Below are 22,872 nucleotides of genomic sequence, written 5' to 3' on the forward strand. Positions count from 1 at the left end.
GAAATACGTGTTAAGCTTTCACGCTGTTACATTCAAAATTATTTTCTCTGTGTCTATATTTGATAAAATTATGATGTTCTGAGGTTTACAAGCTAGAAAACAAGTGTCTTGGGAGGCACACATTTTTGTGGAATGGAAAACAAGGAATAAATCACAGGAAAGGATTTCTCTGGAATATAAAATATAAGCTCATGAGGATGAAAAAACAAATGTGGTAGGCATGTCTGAATTTCTACACACATTCACAAAACTTAACCTTTATCACACTTTGGTCTCCTTAGTAGAAAACCTGCTGAAAAGAAAGCTAAATTTAAAGTTCAATTGGATGTGTATGATATTGCACTTTTAAAAGACGAATATTCACCGTTTCCTAACTTGATAAGTGTTTAAATGACATTCGTGTATTCAACATCAGATAGGGCTTACTAATAGTTTCTAGTCCTACTCAGGCTATTATTATTAGCATATCCTTCCACCAGCACATAATCATTTCAGCAGAGTATCGCCAATAGAGATTCTGGCCGATGGGTGTAGCTGCAAAAGAGTATGTAGAAAAAGTTCATTGGTTAATTAGAGGCCTGTCAGAATTTCCATTACACATTGTTTTTCTGGTAGAGCTTTGAAGTATTGGTTTTTAATAGTTTCTTTTGGGCTGAAACCAGTCATCCATGAGTCTTGCATTGTTTGCAATTAAAACCAAGTAATCTGGGACATGGAATAGCACGTTTCATGATACAAATTGTATTTCATAGAATCACAGAATGGCTAAGGTTGGAAGGGACCTTAAACATCATCTAGTTCCAACCCCCCTGCCATGTATTTGCATCTATGTAATCTGAATTCCTTGTTTTCTAGAAACAGATTTGGTTTTGATTTTAAATTTGTCTAGAAACCATTCTGACTGTCAAAGAGAGTAACAAAGATTTCCCAATGTGTTTATTTTTTTTTTTTAAGTGACACCTAAATCAACATCGAGGAACCTGCCTAAACTAACTGTAAGATCAAATTTGGAACCTCAATAAATGCAGTTTCCAAAAGATTGATGTATGAGGAGGCCATTCACTGAACAGTATTAGTCAAATCATGGAAGAGTTATGTGAGGAAGTTCTCTTACTGAAGTATCTTCCCTTGTAAGGGATGACAGTCATTAGTGAAATTCAGAATCCTCTGGTATTATAAATAAGGTGTACATCCTCTCCTTCCCCTGATCCCGCAGTCCCACAGCAACAGCTGAGGTTCTTTCATGCACCTCAGCTGGGACTGAAATGAGTGGTGCTCACATTCAGTAGGTTGGCCAGGATGACAAGAGCTCAAGGATGTGTCTGGGGATTATATCTTCAGGGTCTGCTGAGTGCTGTAGTGATTGGCAGGGCTGTGGAAGAGTCCCTGAAACCTGCACAGTAGTAGCACAGGAGGAGAGGGTCTCACAGGTAAACACAGGGCCTGCTGCCAACATGGAGGACAAGCCTGGTAAGTTATCTGCACCCACGACTGCTAGTGATGGTATTCCTAGAAAATGTTGTCATCTTGATCTGCTGACCAAATTTCATGGTTTAAACTTTACTCCTGAAGCACCTCCCAAACCAGGATTAGGCCAGCGGCACAATGGTGTTGATTTATCTTCCAAATCTAGTTCTGGGTTTATTGAGCGAAGGCCTATCCCAGTGGATAAGCAGTTTCCTTCTGAAGATACTGCCTACCTCTACAGGCTGCAATAATCTTCAGCTTGCAAAATCTGCTTTGTCTTGTCCCTGTATTTATTAAAAAAGCAGTAAGGTCCAAGTTCAATGGCAAAAAATCAAACATATTAAAAAAGCAGTCCTAAGATCAGGTCTGTCTAGCAGAATGGAAAAGAAAAAGAAGTCTAATGTGTCACCCCCTTACCAATTGTGCTGTTACTCAGACAATGTGGGGAGAAGGGTTTATAATCACAGGATGTATTGCACTATTTTAAAATTGTTGCCATGGCATCTGGTCTGTCTTGGGAAGCCTACAGTTTGGGTACACTACTCAGTGCTTCAAATGTGCATCATGTGACTTGCTACTCACAGCCTGGCCTAGTGTTTGGTGTTACAGCTGTCTGCAGGCCACAGGCAAGACGGGCATGAAATGGCTCCCTGAAAGTTGAAATTTCCTTTCTCTGAAGTTGGAGTGATTTTGCAGTTTTATGTCCACCTCCTGACTCACTCTACAGTTCATGTGTCTCATTTATGTGTATGTGCTGATGTTTCCTTTGTCCTTTTCTTTCCTTTCCTTGTCCATACTCCTCCTCCATGTACATATGCCACAGGATCTAGACTCATGGCGTTTGATGCTTTTGACTATCAGCTTTCCTGTGACTTGTCAGAGGAGCGGGGTGACAGGAAGGTGGCTTTCTACCCATGATAAAACACATCTTATGTTTCAGTGCTGAAATACCCAGAGGGAAGGCTGGCTTTCAGACTCTGACTTGTGCAGCTCTAGCTCCAGCACAAAGGATCTTGCATTAGTATAAGATGCATCCCTACCATAATACCTCTTGGAAATATTGAGCTGCACACCATTGCTGGCTTGTGTCCCTGGCCCTCCATGTCTTGTATGTGGCTTTCAGTTTTAGACTTGCACCAGCATTGTTTGAGCAGCTTGCCTGTGCCAACTCTGCTGAAATCTTCTCATTTTGCTATTTGGAAATTCTCCAGAAAGCAAGCCTGGAGATGTATATGGTCACAGCCCTAGTACTGAGCGCCTGCTGGGCAGGATCATGATCTCTGGCAGTCGTGGAATACAGTGAATGCAAGGGGAGGGAGTCTGGTGGATGTGACTTTCAGTTGCATGTTACTGCATTTGGGCATGAAGTCAGGTCATGCAAGGGAGTAGCACATTATAAGACTCACTGTCATATGAACTACGGGAAGGCTGAATAAAAGAAAAAAAACTGCAACCTGCAGCAGGATGCGTTGACAGCTTCTATGTATTTAAGGCACCAGCGCATACTGTCCTCTGGTTAACATCTGCATTTCCTTAGCATGATATCTCTGCGTTTCCCCATGAGAGTGGAGTCCAGATGAAAAGTCATAGTTCCATATTGGTTGGCTGTGGGAGCAGGGCATGTGTTGCTCCACTATGACAGTTTATATGTAGCTCAAAGCTACTACAGAATTTCAATTACTGTATGTGCAAGTGGCTGAACATTGGTTTCCAGATCAACACTTGCAGGATTCTGCGTAGTTCCTTTTTTTTTGTTTTGTTTTGTTTCATCAGATGCTTGGGAAAATATCATAGTTATTACATTAGGGAACTTAATTTCACCAGCCATTTGTTTTTAAACGTGGAACAAATACCACACCAGTCAGTTTAACTCTAAGCATTTGGCCCCACAGCATAGTGCAAAAATCTGTCCATGTGGTGGTCAGTCAAGGGCAACTAGACTGTGTGAAAAACCTGTGTGTGAGGAACACGAGGGTATGCTTCTGATACCTACACGGCTCATGATAGTGTTCTCGTGCAGTGCAGGTGTACTCAAAGTACTTAGGCCAGGGCAGGCATTTCAACTTCCAGTGTTTAGTAGACTAGTCCTTCTGTTTTGACTAAGTAAAGGAGTGCATTAAACAGTATGAGTCTTTTGGTGGTTTATTGAAATATTTAACCTTGTAAAACATGGCCACTGAACACAGGTATTTTTGTCATTACTAGAGGTGCGGTCCTCATCACTATATCACCAAATGTTTCTCACAGCACTAGTAACTGGATGTGTTGTCCTTACCTCTTTAAGCAGAGAAGCAATGGGATTCAAAAACCCTAATATTCACCATAATGTCTAGACTTTTTGCTAACGCACTTTTAAAGACATCACGTAAAATCCAAACTCTTTGTGACAATTTTCTATATTTGCATGACATTCCCAAGCTTAGCTCACACTTGGAGCTAACCTTGTACTTCAGCATCCAATCCATTTTAAATGTATTTCACAGTCTTATTTTCCTTGATCAGAAGCACCTAGCTGCAGCTCAAGGCATTTATACATTATTCATAAAAGCACATAAAAATTATATAGGATCAATATTCACAAACCAGCAAGGTTTCAAATAACATGTAGGCATTTAGCTCCAAGCTATTATAGTCAGTTCAAATTTTGAAAGACCTATTACTTTGAAATCCTTGTAAATCTGTGGGAAATGATAATATTGATCCTTTTATTTTTGTCTTGCTGCACATTCAATTTGTATCCCACAGAGTGCACTATGTAACTTTTCCTGAAGCAAAAGGGACAGGATCATCTATACAGAAAACAGCTATGATATATTGCATATATAAAATAACTTTATAGCTGGACAGTGATTAAAAATAAAATGTGCATTGAATTAATCTCATATTTCTGTGTTCTTACACATTGTCAAGAATCCCTGATTAATGTGCTTATCAAGAATTGACAGAGTATTATGCAAACATTGACTTTTTATTGCAGCTTTGATTTGGATTTATGCCAAAAAAACTCTGTTACTTTGTTATTTTGAGTAACAAGAGACATTTATAATGCATTGAAGCATGAACAAATTTTGGAGGCAACTTTTATGTCTCTCCGAGGTCTTTATGCTGAGACTGTGCAGTTTAAGTCTTCCAGGCACAAGCTTTTCTACAATGGTAAGAGTTCAGATTTTTTTTTTTTTAAACTTAGAAATTAGAGAATTTTTCAGAGTGTGGAGACAGGTTTTAGGCACTTCCAGTCATTCTGAGAAATATCTAGGATTCTAGATTCATTCAAAACCAGAATCCCAGTTTCCTGGAAAACTAAAAACTATGCACATGTCTGCATGAAATCATTCTAAAACAGAACCATGGAATGAGATTGTGAAATTTTGGGTGCAGTAGAAGGTCCAAAGTTTTCTTTCGAAGAAGTCATAGCATGTTTTCCAGCTTCTTCCAAAGGTTCTCCACAATGTTGGAAAAACAACAACAGTATAGGAAGGGTTTGAATCCTGGGGCTTCTGAGCATCCATGTCATTACTGAGTCCATTAGTTGAGCAGTTCTGGAGCCCCAAAGTAGGCAGCTGGTTTTCAGGCTTTTACTTCTCTAGCAGTTTGCCAGAGGAATTGGGAAGGAATAAATCTGGCAAGGTAGGAGGAAAACAGGTACCTCTCTGATCAGTCCGGTCTTGTTTCCATAGGAGTTTTGCTGGAATTGATGCATTCCTGGGCAACAGTTCTTTTTCAAGGAGTTGGCATTTTTGTTTAAGAAAAAACATTCTATCAGAAAATATAGAGCTATCTCTATCTCTGGGTTTTGTTGCCATCCTTAGAAATGGTCAGCAAAAATCTCAACATTTCTGTGTAGTGTGTGATTGTTTTCCTATGAGTTAAACAGCAACATAGACAAAAGTTTCAGACTCCTTTACAACAGTGTTTGGACAGCCTGGTCTCTTCTGTAGCTCACAATCATGCATTTGGAAATTACAATTTTGCACACATCTGCTACAGGGAAGACAAGCACAATGTTAAGCATTTCTCTAATCATAAGCAACAGCAGCAACATTTTTTTTTCTTGAGAAGAAGAGGTGGATAGCAGCTTATTCTCCTTCACTTTATTTGTAAATAATTTCTTTCTATTTATTTTATAAATAGTTCCAGAGATTCTGATGGCTCTAAGCCCTATAATAGTGACTGTTTTCCCCAAAGTTTGAATTAAATCTGCTGTACAGATGGGGGTAAGTACTCTCAGAATTCTGAACAGAAAGAAATTGTGCTTAGTGTTGCTTCAGCTTGGTCTTGTGCTGGCAAGATAGGATGGCTGCTTTCTTTGCTTGATAATTCTATTATCAGACATTGCTTCTCTTCTCAGCACAATTTTATCAATACCTTGACAAATTTGAAATGATTTAGACCAAAAGATATCTAAGTTACAAAGTCATCAGGGTAGGACCTGTATTAGTTTGTAAAGTGCTCTGTGTACTTGCAATGTTCATATAGAAAATAATGCCATCATAATGGTATGCAGGTGATTTGTCGGTACCCAGCTTCATAGCAGATTAAGGGATAAAATTCTGTGCTCTCTCTCTTGAACAAAACCCAGTGTAAATACTTCATTGCAGCACGGACTGATCACAAGCTCTGTACTGAATGCCTGTAAATATGGCATAATGGTTTTAGGCATGCCTGGCAGATGTACCTTGTTCATTTTACAAGCAGAAAGATGAGTGTTTTATTCATTGCCAGTAGTGCAACTGAGGCTGGAGCTTGAAATTCAGGAAGCTTATGTTGGGCCACATGCCTCCAGTTATAAAGATACTGCTGTTAGAATTAGAAGAGCTGTTCTGATGTACAACTAGAACAAAACCATTTCATTTTGTTGCAATTAAGGAAGCATTAATTGGTTTTATTTTGTCTTATTGTTGGTTTAAGTAAGAGCTGAAATTCAAATGGTAAGATCAAATGGTCACTTTGATCAACTGCCTGATTTACTAATGTCTTCTTCACATAGCCTTTTTTTTTTTTATTTTATTTGAATGAGCCCTGCCTTTTGACACTGACATAGTCATCGTTTCTAATTCTGCTGGTAGGTGAGGTTAGTTTTCATATCATCTCAGGAGTTCTCCCTGATAGGAATAGATCAGAAATATTTCAGGCTAAATTAGATCTGGTTAAAAATGTAACAACATGTTTCCCATGGATAGTGCAGGCTTTTTGGAAGTATCTTCTCCCTTGGTAAATACTGCTTTCAATTTATTTTTTATGGGAAACTACAGTAAAATGTACAGAAGGTTGTTAATTTTTTATTTTATTTTATTTTATTTTAATTTGGAAGCCCTAAATCTCTAGTTTTGAATTTTGCTTCCCTTTTCTCCCTCTTTTGGGTATGGAATAAAAAAAATATATGTCGTCTGGGACTTCTGTGTATGCATTGCCTTTTATTCTAACTTCTCGAAACTTTGTCAAGCTTAAGAAAATAAAAATGGGAAAAAGAAAAAAATGTTTTGAAACTTTGCCACTCTGTACTTAAAGTATGGATACAATTTGAAAAGACAACGGGAAGAAGGAAATTATAAACATTATTAATTTTACTGTAGCTAGCATCAAAGTTCAGGGGAGATGACACAAATGTGATATTTAAACATTTGTGTTTTCAGTGTTTTGTAATTTTTTTGCACTCTTGTTTGAAAAACAATGAATAGCTTTGAAAATTTTACATGTAGTTGCTAAATTATTTTGCAATAACTTAACGAACAAGTTCTTCTAATTGAACAGGAGCCATTTTAAGATCCTTAGCTATGAGCTTTACTTGGTCACCTTCTCAGTGCTGTCAGGTCCAGTTCTTCAAGGACCAGAAAGTACTTAGCAGTGAATGTTAAGTGATGTAGCTTCATTAATATCAATTAATCCATAGGAATCTACCCTAGATGCTGATATGACCTGTGTTCAGTGCCAGTCACTGACAGTTATGAACAGGTTTTACACTAGTTATCGCTGAAGGACCCCACAGTTAAATTAAATTGGTTGCAGCATAGAACACACAAGAAATGAAATTACTTCCATGACTGAGAATTTGGCCCAATAATGGCTTTTGAGCTGTTCATTAAATTATATTTGGCTTTATAGCAGGACCAAACAGAAAGATAAATAATTCAATTATATTTCTGCCAGGCAGTCTCAAAAATGTTGAAGACACATTTTTATTTTTATTTTTTCTATGAGAGAAGACCACAAGAAACTGAGTAACTTGTCCATGTCTTTTTAAGCAGCCTATTAATGTGGTGTACTGACACTTGATACAGCTTTTGAAGTGGTGTTAGCTGCATACTTGGGAGGAGAAAAGCTTTTTCACTATCTTGTTTTGCTTTGCAGAATGCAAGTTATTTTCATGGAGGGGTCAGAGACTTTTGTGTTTTGTTTTTCACGGGGTTGTGTTCGCTCATCTAACATGACAAAATTAAATTTTCTTTTTTTAACTTGCATTAAAAATAATTCTGTCCAAAGTTAGGCATTGCAGTGTGGAGTGTTAGAGATGTGGCAGATTATTATGGACTTAAATGAATCTGCAGTGGTCAATAATGATCACTTTTGTAGTGCTTGGTTTTGTATAACAAAGGTTTCCCTTAAGACATTCTGAAGTAACATTAAACAAAAATGTTATTGAAACTGTTTCCATCAACTTTTTAAGAGGTATGGATCAAAAGGTAAAAGAAGCCATAAAACTCATGCAGGATGGTAACACATTTCCCAGAATGTCAGTACTGAGTTCACCTGCAGAATCCACCATAGCCATATTCCATGCAGGGCTAGCTCCACTGTGTTGCAGAGTCAATATTCTGTGTATTTTAACTCCACCTCACATTGAAGTCCCTAAGTACAGTTTTCTTTGACTGTCATTCACTAACCAGAAGCCAAGTCATCTGTGTTTGTGTAACTTGGTAAAAGAGAACTTTTTAAGTCTATTCAGTTTAAAGAAGCTTCTGCTTCTAGGTCAGACAATAACTCTTCTCTTTATTGTAAAGCCTTACATACTGGATCAGTAATTCTAGGCCATCTGAACTATAATATCTGAACATTATTGTATCATTTATGTATTCCCAAGGAACTAAAATGATTGCCTGAAGTATATTTTTCAGTCAGTCTTCAGTGAGGTCAATTTTTTTTTTCCCCTGAATAATCCTCCCTTGAAAATCTAAAGCAACATAAATGAATCACATATGTAAAGACTCAGATTCACATGTCAACTTATCTCAGCAAACACTCAAATCTCTATTCACTATCCAGCTATGGATATACAAATGTAAGAATTCATTTGTGAATGCAGACAACTCAGGGAAAAAGATGCCTACAATCTTCAAATTACACATAACTTTTTCTTTCCTTTTTTCTTTTTTTTTTCACTAACTTTCTATGCATAAGCATGTATATGATTCTTTTGACAATTCCTTGATAGCACTTCTAAATTAAATCCTTGTTTAACACAACTCAGGTGTTCTTTATATCTTGCATATAATAGATGGTCATCTTTCCCAATCAGAAATGTCTAGGTTATTCCTACTCTGTGCAGCAAAGGAGATTTAATACCCCAAAGATTTTTTTTTATTTTTTATTAATGATGCCTCACCTTGTCAGTCTGGCATGCAATCAGGTTATGAATCATAAAATCAGGATTCAAAGGATGATCACAAAGTATCTGTATCCATGTTATAGATAAAGATTTTCTATGGGTTACATTTTATGTAGCTTTAGAATGTGCTCTGACTGAACAACAAGCAGCAAAGTTTCTGGATTTTGAGGCTGCAAGCCAATCTGAGAACTCAGTTTTGGTTTGTAGGAAAACTGAGATTCATCAGCTATTGGTATTTAAAGCACATTTCCAAGGCTTGCTACTTAATAATGGGCACCCAGAACATTACATGTCACTAGAAAATAGGAAAAACTGATTCTGAAATATCTACCATCAGTGTCTTGGGGAGAAAAAAACACAGAACAAGGTTCTCAAATCTTGCTGTCACATCTAGAGATGTAAAGCAGCTTTTCTAGTCTGTTAAAATTTTACTCAGATGTTTTTAGTCTGGACTGGATGGATGCCAGGAATTTTCTAATTTCTGTTAGAAATTAGCCAGAATTTCCAAGAAAACTTTGTTTTGGAAACATCAGAGCATGCATGGTCTTTCCTAAAGGAAAGTTGTTATACATTCTGGCTATCCAGCTATGTGCTGCAATTGCTCTATGAAACTTGCAGGCATGTCTGGTTTATCTCTGTGAATGTGATTTTCAATGGGCAGTAGGAGGAGGTCCTAAAATCTTTCACCTCTAGTCCTGAGTAACTTAATTCAAGGAGAATTTGTAGCATGTCCACTATCAAGCAAGAATTTTCACTCACCAGAGCTCCAGAGCTTTGGGCTGGTGCTGGATTTTCCAGACTCTAAATGCTAACTCTGCAACAGGCAGCTCCAAGTGTAATTCTCTGTAAAAAATAAAGGAAAGAAAGAAGGAGCTGTCTGTCCAAGAGCCAGGACCCAAGAACAGGCTGAGCAAAGGTTTACTTGAGCCTTGTCCTGGTCCAGCATCCCTTAAGACCACAGATCAAAATGCTTAAGCCCAACTTTTTTTTTTTTCTTTTCCCTTCTCTTGGAGAATTTCCACCTAGCCCTTCTGTAGAGTGAATTCAATTTGTGGGATGCATGCTGGTCCTGCTATTGGCTAGAAGCCAAGTTTCCTTCGATATTCCATAAATGCTTGGAAATAATTTCCCTGAACAGAAAATCAGTGCTCACCAGAGTGTTACCAAATGCTGGACCTCACTCAAGAGGATATAGAAGAGTTACTCATTGACTTAAAAGAAGCAGTTGACCAGGTACTAGTGACTGCATTTCATAAAAATCAGTCTATATATCTGGAGCTTTAAAAGGACCAATTTCCCCAAATTTAATGCCATATTGCTCTAAGTGACAGAGACCATAAATTCAGAAAAGGAAATGTTAATGGAAACTGGCAGCTGATTAGAGAGCCCACTGGATGCTCAAAAAGCCATGATTTCATAGACATAGAGAAGTTAAGCTGAGCAGAAAATAGCCTGGTTGTAAGAAAGTGTTAGAAGGGTGCTACAAAATAGAACGCAAAATAAAACATTTTTTTTCCTGATGAATTTAAGTAATTAATGACAAAGAATATAATCTAAAAGTTTAAAAATGTTTCTGGCTACCAAGAAACTTAAAGCCTGATTAATACGAAGACAATCAGAAGATGTTTAGAACACAGGAAAAAAAAAAGCAATTGCATTTCTGGAAACAGATGGCAAAATCATGGGCTATCAATGCAAAACAGATAGAAATAGTCAATAGATATTTCTATTCTGTATTTGGAAATAATATGTAACTATCATAAATTTATAGAATAGAATTACATTATAAAATGATCAGAAAATTTACCTCCTGCAGTAGAGGGGAGTATGAAGCAGCATCTGTTTTTTCCCCTGGATCAATAGACCTAAATAACTAACTCCCATAAACATTTAGAGAACTAACAGAGCCATATGACAAGCCAGCAGTATTTGTTTGTTTTTTGCAAGCTTTACTAAAACACAGAAAACTTTCCCAGAGCCTGGCAAACCCCGGAATGAGTCTAATGTCTAGAAAGCGAGAACACAAAGAACAGGCTGGCTGCTCTGATGCAAGTCCTGGGCAAGACAGTGAAGTGGGACTCTTGACTCTGTTAGCCAGAGGTTAGAAGCTAAAATATCGCTAATAATACAGTCTAAAAACCCATAAACATTAAATTGTTCTGTGAAACTTTCTACTGACGTTATTAACAGGGAAGCTTCAGCATATGGGGCTGTTCTTTTTGGGATTCTCCACTTCCATTTATGATATTGATTATAATGTATTTGGTCCATCAGTGACTTTTTTTTTTTAAAGTTTCATAAATAGATAAATATAGCTGTTAAATGTGTCTGTCCATTTTGAGCATTTGTTCACTGGCACCTGAAACTGTTGGTCACACACTGGATAATTAGTTTTGGGAACCAAATGGGTGGTCTCCTTCTAATCCATCTATCATTTATTTAAGAAGCCTTAGTACTTTGGATGAAGTTTATTGCAGGCCTGTCTTGGTATTTTGTGCAAATGCAGCCGAATAGGTTTCTCTTTTTGATCACAACTCTAACTGTTATCACCTCTGTTTAAGGAAAGGAAGAATATATATTTATTCTAAATGCCTTTCAAAAATTGCAAGTTGAACATGAACAGCTTGCCAGAGAGCTTGTTCAGACTCAACAGCACACAGTGTCTGCACAGAGAAGCAGATAAGTTTTTCAATTTTTCCAACCTTAATGATTCTATGATAAGTAGTTATTACGCTATTATACATTTTATTTTTTAGTCTAGTGCCTGATTTTGCCTACTCATTCCTTTGTTAGGAAAGGTTACTCTAAAGAAATTTTACCCCGAGCTACAAAACATACTTATTTTACAGATATAACTATCCCATCCATTGAGGGATATTCCCCAACATGTGTTGAAGCTGGTGGGCTGGGTAGGTCAGTTATATGAGCTTTCCTTTACTTTATCATATTTCTCTATTTCATATTACCATTCTGTTCCAGGAGTATTTTGTGGCGTATAAGCTTACATTCATTTCTTTGGTCTGAAACTGCAGCATTTCCTGCATCACTGCAGAGTGAAGACATTGAATTCCATTGGCCAGGGGACTGTAACCAGTTAACAGATGTCAAATAACAAGCCTCGCCTATAAGAGTTGTGGAAGTGCTAAATTGGCAGAGAATGAGATGAAGTCGCTATATTTAACTGATGCTTTGCTGTAACACCCTTAAAGTCCATGATCAAACACATCCCAACGCTTTATGCAGCCGCTCAAATATATTGCTGCATAGACAGTGGTATGTTTATGTTGGATTCAAAACATGCAAATACCCTTTATAGAGGTAACATTTTGCACAAATTGAACTAATTTCTTCCATGAGCCGTGAGGCTGGAAGTGAAGTCTCTTACAGGAGAAATAAATAGGATCTAAGATCGCAGTTTTTATTTATTGCATTTCAGTCAGAAAAAAAAATAATTATTGCATTACTGACTAAAATAAATGCCACAGGAGTCTAATCTCCATTTTCCAGTTGTTTCAGCTAGAAATATCCCTGCTATGCTGTGCTTAGATCCTGACCTTCTTGTATTTTGGAATAAAAGAATGTTCTTGCCAGTGAAGTCTCTATTCGACTTGAAGAACTACTGTTAAACCTTATTCCCACTGTAAAAGGTTTCTTTCCATGCCTGTCTGCCACGTCCTTTTGAGCCACTGCTATGAACTTTGTAAAATCTTGTTTCTCATGCTTTGCCACTAGAAATAAAACTGAAATAGCTCTTCACCTAATTTGTATGATAAATTTGACTACATTTCTCTGAGGTAAAGAGATGGCAAGTTTTAGGTGAAGACTATAATGAAAAGCCTAAGCTGGTAAAGCCACTTGTATTCACTTAATTAAAAGATTAAGAACTCTTCACACGAAGAAAGATAAAAATGAAGTTGAATGGTGGCAGTGTCGCAATCTGGTAGGCAGATCTCAAAGTGACAGTCATGGAAAAGGAGTATCCTAATGAGAATATGCTGCCTCTCTTGTAAATGCTCACTGTGGTTAGCAACCTAATGCAGGCAGCTGTGTGCCATCAGTAGCTTTGGCCACCTCCATGTGGAGCATGTGATTGTGATCCACAGCCACCTGCCTTCTACCTATACTGATGCTTGCCCAAATAGGATTTATGGCAGGTTAAAACTTCTGAATCTAAGGCACCCTTCAGCTGCACTCACACATTTGCTATCCTTGCAGATAGTGTCATTATTGCAGTTATTTTTTGCATTGTTTCAGTGATATGTTTCCCTGCGTGGTGTCATGTGCAGGTGCTTCACCACAGACATAGACTAGAATGTAGGGCAGGAAAAGGAAATGAGCATGTGAAAGTGCAGAATTAGAGGGTGTAAGCTTGGGAAATGCTTGTATTAGCTTTGTCACTAGAGAAATCATATTGTGGACTCATACTCTGAATGTGGAATTAAATATAGTTGTAGAATGCTTCCCTGAACCCTGACAGACTCCTGTGAGATGAGTTCACCTGTAACTAGAAGTGCTACCAGCATGGATGTGACTATGATCCACATGTGGGGCTGGATTGTTGGAAAACTGAGAGCAGTAATGTATTTTTCAACTGTGGAAGATACGTGCAGATAAGCTTCTGCAAAAGCTACTGTAAAATAGAGGGAAGTTTTGCTGCAGATACAAATCTTATCTAATGCTTAAATGTGGTGCAATATGTAGTTTGTATCCAGCAAAGTAAATTGTGCTCAAATGAGCAAACCTGCTCATTTGAAAGATGGTTGAAAGAACATTGGCACAAGAAAAGTCTTGACTGATTATTTAAAAATAAATTATTATCTTATATACTCTTGGAGAATGTGGTAAGCATTGTGATTTAGCTGGTTTAATGTTTCACTTTAAGACCTTTCCATCAGAGTCTCTTCCTGCCCAACACATTCAGCTAATGCTCCCCTGGGTTTTTTGATTCATAGGTACAACAGCTTCTCTGACATGTGTAATGTCCCTGGCCATAGGAAGCTTTGGCGTGAGCAGGTACAATTCCCAGTGAAGCCCATGAGGATATCCACTGAAGTCAGAGCTGAGTTTTACTCCTGAAGCATAACAGGACTGAAAAGTACTCCATATACTGTTGCTGAGAACACATCTTTAATCTTATTTTTTTTTTCTTCCTTCTAACAAGGAATCATATTTGTGACTTGCTATGGATATGGTGGCATGGTACAGGGTTGAAATTGCAAAGGAAAATATGATGAATGACCTTGAGTACTACCTCCCCCACTGTTTAACTTTGATGGCTTTACATGTTATTATTTTCTCTCTAACAATTGAATCTTATATATTTGCCCTTGGATTTGACACTTATACATTTTTTTTTTTACCCTAGATGGACAATATCTTTGTTACAGAACAAAGTCAGTTTCTTAAAAAAAAAAAAAAAAAAAAAAAAAAAGCTGCTGTCATTATTAGTTAGTAAGCTCAAGGGGCCCATAAAACTTTCAGTGGTTCCCAGATGAAAACGTTTGCTTTTGGCTCAAACTGTTATTTTAGATCTGTCTAAAATTTAAATTTAAATAAGATGTGTCCTCAAAAAACTGTTGAACTGATATTTTATTTAGATATTCTTTGTCTTCCATTGAACAGAGATTCTCCCTGTAAATTATACTTATGGGAAATAGTTTGCTCTTAGCTCCAAGCTCTTTTGCATTTAGGACAGCGAATGAAATCAGTAAGAGTTCTTTTGCAATGTACCTGTAGTAACTGGACTGTATTTTACTTTCTACCTGTCCTACCAATCAGTACTTTCAATATTTAAAAGCGTATTTCTAATTTTAAAAGGTGGTTAAGCCATTACTAATAATGTGATAAAGCTATTAGCCTTTCCATTCAGCATTAGAAATTCAACATTGTGCTTCTGAGAATGTGGCCTCAATAAAAATTAGATCAGGAAGAACAAAACCCAGAAATTCTCTGGAAACAAAAGAGGAATTTCTTTCTTGTTAAGTCTGTTGCCAAACAAAAACAGAACAAAGCAACCACCACAACAACAAAAACAACTTAAAACAGGCTAATGAATTTCATTAGCTTTAAAAAACAAAACAAAATAAACTTACCATTAGTTTCAATATTCTCAAGATTAATCAGTTGCCTTCTTAATTGCAGAATATATCTATTGTTCTTTTTTCCATTCTCTCTCTACAGCATTTCAAGTTTTGCCTTGGTCTCTAAATTTCGCAGGCTGATGTTTTCATAAAATTGGTTTTAAGGGCATCTTTGCTTCCCTGGACAGTTTCTCCCAGTTCTGCTCTCCTGCTATTCTTCTGCTCATCTACAAGACTCTGCTCATGCATTTCCTTCCAGTAAATTTGTTCCTCAATCTTGAACCTTTCTTTCAGGCTGTTAGCATGTTAATCTTACCTAGAAGGATGGACAGATAAGTTGGGATTTTTTTTTTTTTTGCTATGATACTACCAATCAAGCATCCAGTCTTGACTACTGAAGATAGTACTATTTTCCTTCTCCATTTTCCCCTTAAAATTTGTAGGGCTTTGCACTTGATTCTTAACATTGATCACATGTGTTCAGTGGCTGTTATGAGCACAATGGGGTAGATGCCCACCGTGAAACTATTAGTGGAGAATTTATGTTTTTAGTGCAGAAACAGAGTCTGCCTACTACACCAGAAAGCAGCTGGTAGAAGAGAGATTTTAACATTGGCTGCAGAGGAATTGTATCTCAATGGCTTCAATGTTTTAGACATTTAGTTCTGGTTTAATACAGCATTAAATATGTAAGTAATTCCTGTAGGAGGCAACAGGTTTTAGTTACAGCAGAGCATATTCCTGAACACAAACCCATACTTTTAAGTGATTTTCCAAGTAAAAGTGTTTCCATGAATAAGGGCCTTAGAATGCAGGGCAGTAAACACTGTAATTTTCCCTGCTGATGTGCTTTTTGGGAGGGAACAGAAAGATCTTTCCCCAGCCTCAGGAAGCACTCGGTTCTTGCCTGTTTGCCTTGGAGATGCATGCAGTTAGTGATGTCCTACTTTATGAGGACAAAAGTAGGGACCTTCTCTCAATTACAAAAGACAACGTGTTATTATGCAGACTAGTAAATAATGCATGTTATTTTTTCAAACTGATGAGGATTTGAAATGAATGTTGATCATATAGCTCCACTGGAAAATAATTTCTTCATCGTAGATATTTATTGTAGATGTTGATGTATTTCTGGAGATATTTCCATGTTGCATGGACATTTTCCGTAGGGCATTTTTGCAAGTACTAGCTCTACTAAATGGTGAAGATATTTTGCAGAATGCTTTGTGGTGTTTCTGGGTAAAGTCCCTCTTTTTCTTGTTGGATTGCCTGTTACTCTTACATACATTTTAATAACAGTTTGTGAGGAAAAGTCTTCTTTGAAATTACCACTTAAAACTTAATAAAGCTTGAGTCAGCATTGTTAAATACTTCCTTTTATTTAGAAAACCTTTTATATCTAATATAATTTTCCAGAGGAAGCTGAATACAAATATACAACATCCATGTTCTGCATGGTCATTTTTCATCATAGCCTTTGATGGCTATCAGGATTTTCTTTTGGTGACTAACAAAGCCAAAGCTTTAAATAAATCTTTTAAAATAAACAAGTATCTATTGTTATGTTCAAGTGCTTGTGTAGGCAAACCCTTCTACTGAATAAACTTTGCTTAAATTTTTGTCACTTATTTATGTGGAATTTAACTGTTTGAATATTTGAATCTGATGTTTCCTTCTGGTTTGTTGAGTTTCCACAAGTACCAAAATTATACTACCAAACACTTATAGCTGTAACTTATAAATACATCTGATGTGTGCAGAGACCAGGTAAATGCACACCAGCTCATGTTTCTCATCAGCATTTCTGATGTTAGATACTGAAGTAGAACAACAAAATGAGCAGTGGACGTATGTGGCAGTGACTTAGAAGAAAAACTACTGACAACTCAAGGGCCTTGTTTTTCAGCGTGGGTCCTCTTCATACATAGGTGGATCTCTTTTTCAGACAAATATGCATGAAGATTACATAATAGAACAGCTTCTCTGGTGAATGTGTATAAATTTTGAAAAGTTACACTTTCATTTGGTAGAGTAAATCTACCTTCTGTAAGTGAATGAAACTCTCCCAGTAAAAGCACAAACATTGGTCAGTATACTAAGGGTCTGAAGAAGAGTTTTTAAAAGGCAGCTGCTAAATCAACATCCATTTCTCTTCCTGCTCTTGAGCAATGCATGTCCACTGGCAAAAATAGATAGCAGGAACATTGCCTAGTATTGGTTCATACTACGCTGTTTTGCTACTGTCAAAAATTAGCTGTTTCGTAATATTTTAATATTTTCCTCTTTTAGTCTGACCATGTCAGGAAGTAGAGGTCTACCAGCAATTTTCCAGATTTTGTTAATTTATTTTGTTCTGATGTTATCCAACGATTTGTTAAAACATAAATAACTGGTTTCTAAGTAGTTCCTAATAATTCTTACTTGTATTTAACTTATGGGCTTTTTTTTTTTTTTTTTTTTTAAGGCCTGTAGATGTAAATTGATAGGGATTTGACAATTAGCACTTTCACACAAGCATCCTGATACTGCAAATCTTTTCAGAATTTATCCAGTTTACAAGAGTGGGTTTACGGGGCAGCCAGCAGAAAAGCTAGCAGTGTTGTTTGATGTTGTATCAGAACATCTGGGTTTAGCACCAGCATAGTACGGTCTTATGGAAGCAATATATTTCCTTAAAGTGATATTTGGCTCTATTTTATGGAATTCTTATTACAGAATTTATGGAAGATAGTAAACATAAAAGTTTTTTTACTTACAGCTTAGTATAATAACTCCTGTATGGTTTATTTCATTGTATAATTTTATTTTCTTGCTTGTTTTCATGTGCTTTTAAAACAACAAAGACACAAACCTCTTTATTGAAACATTAGTTAGAGGTTTTTTTTTTTTTTTAATAGTAACTGTTAACAAAACCTGTTTCATTCCACTTGCAATTAAAGAGGGTCCTAAGAGTGACTCTTTTCAGGGGTTGTGTGAAACTGTTATCAAAGCACAGGCAAAAACGAGTTTCCCTAGAGCGCTAGAGATGCTGTCAGTAGGGGAAAATACCTTAGGTATATAGCCCATGTCCAAACCTAAAGCCAGACTACAACGAAGGAACAAGTGAACAAATAACCTACTTCACTGATTTTCTGAAATGAACAAATCCTAATATATGGCTGGCAGATACCTTTGTCTGAATTGTCAGAACTGAACAACACTTTTATACTTCCTCTCTTTATAGTCTCTCCTTCTCTCTGCTGTATGTGCTTGTGCATAAAAAAGGTTGTACTAACTGAGGTCTAGTACCACGTAGTGTCGTGGTGATAAGGGTAGTCTCTGAAGGTAGGAACAGTTGCTTAAGCTCTATCCAAGTTTCTCTAGCTCATAGAAAAGAATGAAATAAGAATTTTTACTCTTCTTGGTGAACAGCATAATATATGGGCAATCCATATTTCACAGTAAATCAATAACAGTTCTGTAGTATTGTTTGTAGTCACAGAAAGCTGGAAACTTAAAAGCTGTCTCAGGCTGAAAATGAGAATGCAGTATAAATGATGAGTGAAGGTAGCAGCAGCTCACTTTTATGTGCAGTAATGAGAGGTGGGCTGCCTTCTTAATTTGCTTTACGGACATCTGTTTTCACCTTCAAATTTCTTGTACCTTTATTTTTAAAAACAGGTTTAAAATGCCCCCATTTGATGTGTGTGTAGGGGAAAGTTCTGGGTGACTTTTTTTTTTTTCTTGTCTGGGATTAAAAAAAAAAATTGTCTCTTTCAGACTGGCCCTGGATATTTTCAATTTTCAGTCCAAACATTGGGAAAAAAAGTTGTCTCCAAACCTGCCCCAGATTCCCATCACTCTTTGTGTAACTGTACACCAGAACAGAGTTATGAGCCAGCGTGTTCTCTGACTAGGCCATGCTCCTAAGGGCAGTCTCATCTTTTTCAAGTATCTTCACATCAAATGAAAACTCTAGCAAAAGAAAGGCATTTTTCCCTCTCGTAATTTGAAATGAAGATAGAAAAAGGGAAAACCAAACCTGTGTGTGCTGAAGAGCAAAAAAGGGGTAAATAAAATTGAAAGTTTGCATAGAGTAAAAACAAGGCATTCGAATAAAATTATAATTATAAAATTATATATTAAAATATTCTTCCTTTAAACTTCTTGCTGACTAGGATTTCAGATTCAGTGAGGCTCAAGATCTTGCTAAAGAAACATCTTTTGCTTGTTGTTTGTAATGGGAGAAAACAGTGTCATTAATGCTAAGGAACTATTAGGGAAATATCTTGGCATTTTTAATGTAAGAGAGGAAGCAAATCATGCTCATATGTATCTTTTGTCTGGCTTGGAATTATCTCTATCATGTTGGAAGTTTTTATTCGGAAGTCTGTGTTGACTCTCATGATTAGGGCCAGAAATCTTACAGCTGACAGGAAAGTGACCTATAAATAATGGTCTATGATGGACTTATCATATAGTCATTAAATGAAATATTCTAGTACCTGTTTCCTTTGTCTTGTTTCTCAGTTTCCGTCTTCTTCAAAGTTATTCCTTTTGACATATCCCACTAGTTATCTGGTAAGTGTAGGTTTTCTTTGTCTTGTAAGTGAATTCTGTTTTTACCACAAAAGCAACAATTTTGAACATATTATTGCAATAATTTTCATGAGGCATAACTCCACTCAAATATAATTGGCTCTAGCCAGCATTACGTTTCCAAGTCAAATATGTTTTAATGTAAAGATTTATACTTACATGTATATGCATATATAAAAAATCAAGAAAAAAAAGGACTAGAAGGAGTCGTTTGCAATGCAGCGTGGATTCTGGGGTTGTGAGCAAATGAAAAAGTGAGAATTTAGTAAGACTGTAAATTCACAACACATCAAATGCTCTGCAGTAATTAGATACAAGCCTTCTATAGCTGCCACATCATACAAAGAAAACCAGGCAGTTCATGGTAACAGCCCATGTTCCCTCTTTTAGCTAATAATAAAACTCTTTCAGCAAGAATTATTTCATTTTACTTAGTAATGGTAAAAAATGCCCATATGGAATGTTTATATGATGTAGTGGATTCTCTCTGAGTTTGCATCCCAACTTTTTGCACTGTAACTTACTGTTTGGTCATATCTTTAATAGCCTGTCCACAGAAATGGGACATGATTGTCATTGAGGTGGAGGAAGATGTTAGAGGAGAAAGACGTTCTAGCTCCACTATAGTCTATGTGAATTTTACCATTGAATTAACTGAATGCAGGATTTCACCCCAAACTTGCAATTCAGATCTCCCTTGTTTATTCTGAGTAATGAGGCAAACAGAAACACTTGTGCCAAATGTGCTTTGTTAACATGAAGCCTGCCAAAAGTGAACTCCCCTTGCAATGCAGTTCAGTAAATGTTACATGTGTAGCCTTAGTAGTTGACTCTGCTTAAAAGGCATAATAGAACACTGTGTGAAAGAAAAGCCATAAAAACTGGGGTTTGTGCCATCTGTGTTTCTGTAAAACTTGCAGAAAATTTATGTTGTAAAAGAAATTAGGGTAGGCTTAATGACAAGTGATAACTCAGTTACTTTGACATCTTCTCTGGACCTTTTTTTTAATTAATAAGCTTACATCATCTACATGAAGAGATGGTATGACTGCAAGATCCCCATTGTTGTATCTGCCAGTCCCATCTTCTCTACTTTTTGAAGGAAAAGTGAGTTACTACAGGAAAAAGAATTACACATTTGTCTAAGTGGCTTACTAGACCAGATTCTTCCCCTTGAGATTATGCTTGGTTGATGGAATGAATCACAACAAACATCTTTTCTTTCTAGTTGACTCTCAAGGATAACTTTTAGCTCATGTAATTCATCTCACTATGCTTGAGTAACTCAATACCTACACTGTTCACTCATCACTTGAATCCTGATTTTTTTAACCAATATAATTTTTTGTTGACCTACAGTAGAAAATATGCTGTGATCTGTGCCATGGACATTACTTGTAATGTTTATAAAACAATTAGAGTGACGAACACAGATCTTTGAAGACTACTTATGTATGCAAACTATGCCTATGATTTCATTGGCTTTAGCAAGGTTGCACATCTGCTTATAAAAATGTCACTTTTTGGCAGAGCTGTAAATGATGTTTTTCTACTGTAACGAAGCAGTTCATCTGCTCAGCTGGCTGCTCACACACTAACCGTAAGGAAGAGGAATCATAGTTCATAAACAGGGATGGAGCTGTTCCACCTCTTTTTTTTTTTTTCTTTTTTTTTTTCTTCTTTTTTAGCTAGCTTCAACAAATAAGGAGATACAGCAATAGACTGTGGAAGACATGCTTGTAACAGTGCTAGTATTAAGTTTTACAGATATCAATGTGAATCAACCTTCTGTTTTCTTCCTTCTCTAATCAGCTTTACAAAGCTGTCCTGAAAAGATATAGTACATCTGAAATAAAGCAGATAGAAATATAGAATAGTTCATATAAACAGGCCATACATGTGTACAGTGAAGGAACCAGAGGTTTCATACTTCTTTTGCAAGCATTTTCTTTAATGTCCACCACTGTGTTGGATTAAGTCAGCTACATTTCAGTCAGACTCTTCATATTGGTTATTTATTATTTGTGTCCTATTTACATACTTATTTTCATTAGAAAGAGTGGAGATCTCATGCTACTACATGGATTGACTAAACGGCACGTATAGTATTCAAAATGCTATTAATATAAGTTAGGATCACTCTGTGACAGCAGAAGAATGAAAGCACAGGAATGTTTCCAATGCACCAAATGTGTCCTTTCAGACTGTTCAGGTATTACCTGGAAAGCTAAAGGAGTTTGACTGAGATCCACTGCATAGAGTATCTGATCTCTAACTCCTCATCCTTGTGCAAAACAAACCTCTTCACAATATGCTCAGCAGTTTACTATAGTGAAAGCATCCTAAAGGTATAGTTTCTTGTCAAGTCGTCTAGAGTTTGTTGGCTGTGAAGGACACGGAAAATCTAATATTAAAAGTACACAGACTATAAGGATATAATGCAGTGCATGCATATGTTAATCTCTAAAAAAATATTTAATAGGAAAAATAAAAATCTCTTTGAAGGAAATAAAACCTGTGTATTTATCACCATTTTCCTAGGTGAGAGGTCCTAAGGTTGCTCAAGCTAAGGTTCTTTAGCTTCCAGGATAATAGCAAGCAATTCATTTTAATTTTAGGATACCTCTATAAACACAGGACCCAAAATTTTGGTAAGAAAATTTGTATAGGGGTTCTTGGCCTATTATGTGTATATTAGTAAAGAACACATCTATATACTTTCAAATGATGGCTAGCCATTTACTCATTTGGCCATCTGCTATTGCAATCTTTTATAAAAGGATTGGAAAAATTCCTGTTTTGTATGCTTAGCTAAGAAATTTGAAATTCTGAACCAGTTCTTGGTCTTCTTTTAGATATATGACCTAAAAACAAACCTAGTAAACTATTAGGGGTTAGTAGCACACCAGAAATATGTAGATTTTCAATGATGCAGGAAGTAGAGTTTGACCTTCTTGGTCTTACCATTTCAGACTGTTGCTCAGCAGAATATATTTGTTTGCAGTCTGGAGCTTTCTTCTCGAGATGTGGGTTTCAAGGTGTTGTCAATACAAAAGTCTTGAAATTCTTTGCCTTTTTAGCAAAACAGTTTTAATGGATGATTTTCTAATTATCTTACAGCACTTGCCAAGGCTTTTGCATAAT

The 22,872-nt window shown here is 36.6% G+C and overlaps 1 long non-coding RNA gene across 1 annotated transcript in view; it reads left to right on the plus strand.

The window, feature by feature from the left end:
* The first annotated feature begins 1,062 nt into the window (after positions 1-1,062).
* Positions 1,063-22,872, plus strand: part of LOC106032328 (uncharacterized) — a 39,472-nt gene continuing 17,662 nt past the window's right edge. Inside the window, exon 1 of the long non-coding RNA XR_010831169.1 lies at positions 1,063-1,470. This is a non-coding gene — a long non-coding RNA (uncharacterized lncRNA). The remainder of the gene's footprint in view (positions 1,471-22,872) is intronic.

The sequence above is a fragment of the Anser cygnoides genome, chromosome 4, assembly GCF_040182565.1.
Source record: "Anser cygnoides isolate HZ-2024a breed goose chromosome 4, Taihu_goose_T2T_genome, whole genome shotgun sequence".
NCBI lineage: Eukaryota > Metazoa > Chordata > Aves > Anseriformes > Anatidae > Anser > Anser cygnoides.